We start from the raw sequence: 5585 nt of genomic DNA on the forward strand, positions 1-5585 counted from the left end.
AGACGTGGCTCTGAGCAGACCAGGTAGCATTCCCTGCACCGGGACTCCTTGGAGACCATTATATATAATCACAGAGTGTCACAGGCATGACATGAATGATTATGCAAAACTCTATGCCCAATTTCCAAGTGGCTCCACAATTTGACAAAATGATGTGGCCGTTTGTGAAATGCAAGCAAATGGGTGGAAATGGCAGGTATAGAATTTCTGCAGAAGTGACAGAGCCATCCAGCGGCAAGAGCACTTCCATTTAGCAAAAATTGTACAAAGGAGAAATTTTTACCCTGAATGAATCAGTCTTATAAATCATTAGTTTATGCCCAGCTGTCACTGGGATGCATCTTGGATTTGTTTTTAAGCGGTTGTGGCACAGCTGACCTGGGCTTGTTTAGGGTGGGATAGATTGTGTCTATGTTCCTCCTCTCATGGTGAGCCTGTTGAGGTGGGGTAAGGCACTCCTCCTGAGCTTCCCAGCAACTGACCACAAAGTGGACATGCGTACTAGGTCACTATTCATGCTATCGGGACCATATCCCTAGGGCTCTGCCCCAGCAGGAACACTGCAAATTTATTCCTAGTCACACACCCCTCAGTCCTTTTAAGGGAGGACTCCAGAACGAAGGCAGATCCTTCAAACTCAGATGCCATTGACTGGGTCCTCTGTTCTAAGCTGCCTCTAATATTTGCTCAGGAAGATGGGTGCCCCATGACTTGCAGGGACAGTCAGGGCAACGGCCTTTCCTATGACAGCCAGGTGATCAGGAAGGGATGATTCAGTAGAGCTAAGTCTGGGCTGGTAGTTGGGAGACGGGTGATTAAGCATCTCTGTGGCCCTAATACACTATTGAGTTTTTCTGGGATTTAGTTTTCGTATTTATAAAATAGGAACATCTGGGTGGCCGCAATTGCTCACAATCGTCTGAGACTCAACATTGCAACATTCTGTGGTTCTAGACTATTTTGTATATTCTTCCCTTTTTCAACACCTCTGGTGAGGCCGTCCTCGGCAGGGTTAATACCCCAGTCTGCAGTGACTTAGATCTAAATTTAAAAATCAAGACAAGAAGCAAAAACACACAGGAAAGTATTCCCCTGGGTTTGTCCAGGACCTCGCCCTTTTCTTATGTGCCCTGAGTTTGATCTGAAAATTGAAAGTGGACCCCCAAACTTGGGGTCCGGTTGAAGGCTAATTGGGTTCTTGGCTTCATCTGAGAAAGAATTCAAGAGCAAGCTGACAGAGTCAGGCAAAAGCAAGTTTTATTGAGACAGACGGAGGGGGAGGGGGTGTGTGTGAGAAAAGCGACTGGTCAGTTGTTATCTCTCAGCAAAACAGAGGATAGCACCTTGTGAGTTTCCAGGGTCCTGTTTTATACCTTTTATTCAATTTTATATTAGGTAGAGGGAGGATTGTTCATAAGATTTCTGGGAAGGGGATGGGGGACTTCCCACACCTAATGACTCCCCCTCTTTTTCTGAGCCATAGAGGTTCCAGCCAGCTGCCTGTGCTTGCCGTGTGTTGGTCAACTGTCAGGGTGCGGTAGGAGCTTCCGCAGGCTGCTAATGGTTCTAAGCTGAGTATAATGAGCATTGGTGGCAACTGGAGGTCTGTTTTCATGACATCTGGGTTCTAGCTGGTTGGGCTAGTTTCTCAGCTGGCTCCTGTTCTATCAGAGACACTGGATTGGGTTTTGTGCCTCCTCATAGAGTGGGCACCACCTGTTCCTAATCTCAGAAGAGCCATAGTTTGGGACTCCTGTTGTCAGCTCTGTGGGAGGTTTAGGGGGCAGTTCACAAGGTTAAGTGACTTGTCAAAGTTACAGCTACTGCATGGAGGGACAGAAAGCTCACAGCACGTCTGGGGGAAGCTTTCTTTGGATGGAGACCCAGAGTTATTTCTTCCTTAAGCAAGAAGCAAACCCCTTGCAATGACTGACAGAGAGCTTTGGGGCTGTTAAAACACGTCTGTCACCATGTAGACACAGTCTGCTCCTCAACTGACCCTTTCCCACCATCCACATTCGTCATCTGCATTTCTAGTTCTGTCCTTCATGACATTGAGGATAACGGGGCGGGGAGAGGGATGAAAATGTCCCCTGCCTCCTGCACGTCTCAAGGCCCAAGGTGAGACATGGCCCTCTAACTAACACACCCATCCAAGTGGGAAACAGGCTTGGAGCTCAATTCTCGAGTCCTCTAAACATTCTTGGAAGCTCTAACTATAGGGACCAACATGTGGTTTCTTTCCTGTTGTGACATGGTGGCTGGTCGATGTGCTCAGTGGTGTGTGGTTTTAATTAATCTTCAGCATTTGAACTTGAGCCAGCCTAACTGGGACTCCTGTACTGGAGTTGGTTACCTGCAGTGCTGGGCTGCTCTGGGATGTTCACCATGTCCTGAGTGTCTTAGCTGTGTCTCTTTTGTCTTCTACAAATGCTGCTGAATGGGGGTGGGGAAGGGTTGGGAAAGCAAGTGACTTGATAACATCTTTAGAAACCAAGTAACGAGCCATTAGGAGGACTAACAGTAAATAAATGCATTTTCCATCCCGTGTCTATGTGGCACTCCAGAGGAGCACATGACTAGGAAAATGTAATGAAAGCAATTGTAACTCTTTCGGTAGAGAGGTAATTACAGTCTATGGCTGCCTGACTGATGAAAATTACACTGCTTATAATAAATCGCCACACAGCTAAGTCTTTTCTGAAGTCCTTAGTATGATTTGTGTTTGTGCACTTACTTAAAACATCAGGGAACAATTTATAAACATGAGCCTTTTTGGACACTGCCAGGATAGGCATTTACAATCAGAGAGCCTGTTTAAGGTTGCCTGATTTATAGAGGATAGATCATATTTTCCCGACACTCTCATGGTCAATTACAGACCTGCATGGTGCATTTGGTAACTTAAAAGCAAATTTAATCATTCTTTCCTTTTCTTTCTTTCTTTTTTTTTTTTTTTAAATTTGTGAACATGCCAAGTCAAGAAAACATTTTCTCTTAGATTGGGGAAGAAAGATGTTTCAAAGACAATGAAGTATTGATGGGGGTGGGGAGAAAGACTGAACCCAACATAAACATTAGGGCTTTCCTTTGGAAAAAAAGGTGCGGGGCTAAGTACTTGACTCACCAAACCCTGGTCACGGAAAAGTTCAAGAGGGCCAATGTCTTTAGTGGCATTGCCTTTCGGCCCAGGGGAATTGGTATGTTGTATCGCAAAGAGGGCTGGACTGGGCGTCACAGGGTGCAGAGCAAAGCCCATTTGTGGAACTAAGCAGGCCTGTGATTGTGAACAATTTCCTAAGTTTTTCCGAGTTCCAGTTTTTTCATCTTTCAAAGGAGGGATGGACTCTTTGGGGTCTCTGTGCCTCTTTGGGCAAGAGGTCAACCACTCTGCCCTAGCTTGGAGGTGCTGAGCCCTGCCTGCAAGACCAAAACCCCCCATCAAAAACGCTCAAGCCCACACCTCACTCCAGAAGAATTAAATCAGAAATCCGGGGTGAGTGCTGGGGTTTGGATATTTTTAAAACTCAACAACGTTCCTCAGCTGGAGTTGACAGTGAGCTTCCTCTGTCCCTTTGAAGTCTCTGACACCCAGGGTGGGGGGACCAGGAGAGCCAACATGCCAACACAACATGAACAGGCTGAGGCGTCTTTCCTCAGACGTCCCTTGAGGAATCTGTTCCTGCCACCCTTCCTAGGACAAGACCTAGATCCCTTGCTCCCAGTGTATGAGTTCTGACAGTTCAGTTCTCGAACTCATTCTAGAAAAAGTGTTATGTACCTCATTGCTGCACGCCACTGTGGTCACCTTTGAAATACCTCTGCCCCCACATGTGGTGACCATCGCGATGGTCAGCAATGAGGTATGTGGCACGTTTTCTAGGGTGAGTTCATGAACTGAATTGTCTGACCTCATAGTTATATAACAGAAATGGGCAAATGCCACAAACCAGCCTCCGCCCCTGTCACGCACCCCCCCAGCTGGCTGTTAAACATTTATCGGCACACCATTGAACGGAAGCATCTAGAGCAGCAGTTCTCAACCTGTGGGTCGCGACCCCTTTGTAACAATGAAAATACATTGCGTCATTAGGAAGGTTGAGAACCACTGAATTCTAGATGATCCCGTCCTGTTTTGGCAGTTGGGACCTTCTTATATACGACTGGGAAGAAAAACGTCCAGTGTAAATATTTACATATTAGCTTTACCTGCTGGCAGGTTGCCACGGAATGGGAAGGCAGCCGCCTTGCGTGTTGTGCATGCTGAGCTCTATGAGATCGCCTGAACAGGTGGGATTAACATTAAAAGAAAGAGAAAACATGGTCTTTTTCACACATGACTTTGGTTTTAATGAGAGCTATGACATTCATGACTGAAATATACAACAATGCTTGTCCAAGTGTGACCCCTGGGCCAGTAGCGTTAGCCTCCCTTGCAAACTTGTTAGAAATGCAAATTCTCAGGCCCCCCAGCCAGGACCTACTGCATCAGACACCCTGGGAATGGGGCTCAGCCATCTATGTGAAATGGCTATTCAGGTGACTCTGATTCAAGCTAAAGTTTCAAGAGCCACTGATCCAAAGAGATGCCCAAGAGAGCAAAAAATGATGTGTTGTAAAAACTTGACAATGGCAGAGAGAAATAAATGGTGGTGGGCACAGATCACTTGGTCCACAAAGCCTAAAATGTTTACTATTGGCCCTTAAGAGAAAATGTTTGCTGACCCTTGCCCTTAGAACACGTGCATGCCTGTGCATACACACACACCGACATGCTGCTCTAAGAGTTATCTAATGTGATTCATGATTACATCTTGAAGGAATTTTATCACCGGCTATAGCCTCTCTCTCACCTCCCACTCTCTCCTCCAATCTGACATTCTTTCTCCCCCAAAGGTCTTCTCAAAGTTACAAAAAACTGTATTATTGCTAAATTCAGGGGATGCTTTTGAAGATCTTTAACTCCTTTTCTTTTTCTTTTTTTAAATTAAATCATAGCAGTGTACATTAATGTAGTCATGGGGTACACTGTGCTGGTTTTATATAAAATTTGAAATATTTTCCTCAAATCGGTTAACATAGCCTTCATGTCATTTTCTTGGTTATTATGTTAAGACATTTATAGTCTACATTTTGAAAAATTCACATATACCCTTGTAAGATGAACCATAGGCATAATCACACCAATCACCCTCCCTCCACCCATCCTCTCCCCTCCCCTCCCCTCCCTTCCCTCTCCCTTTTCCCCATATTGTTGAACTATAATTGGGTTATAGTTATAGTTTCATAGTAGGGCTGAGTACATTGGATAGTTTTTCTTCCATTCTTGAAATACTTTGCTAAGAAGAATATTTTCCAGCTTCATCCATGTAAACATGAAGGAGGTAAAGTCTCCATCTTTCTTTAGGGCTGCCTAATATTCCATGGTGTACATACACTGCAATTTATTAACCCATTTGTGAGTCGATGGGCACTTGGGCTTCTTCCATGACCAGCAATTATGAATTGGGCTGCAATAAACATTCTGGTACAAATATCACTGTTGTAATGTGATTTTTGGTCTTCTGGATATATACCTAGTAGAG

The sequence above is a fragment of the Otolemur garnettii genome, unplaced genomic scaffold (assembly GCF_000181295.1).
Source record: "Otolemur garnettii isolate 467f Iridium unplaced genomic scaffold, OtoGar3 scaffold00046, whole genome shotgun sequence".
NCBI classification, from domain to species: Eukaryota; Metazoa; Chordata; class Mammalia; order Primates; family Galagidae; genus Otolemur; species Otolemur garnettii.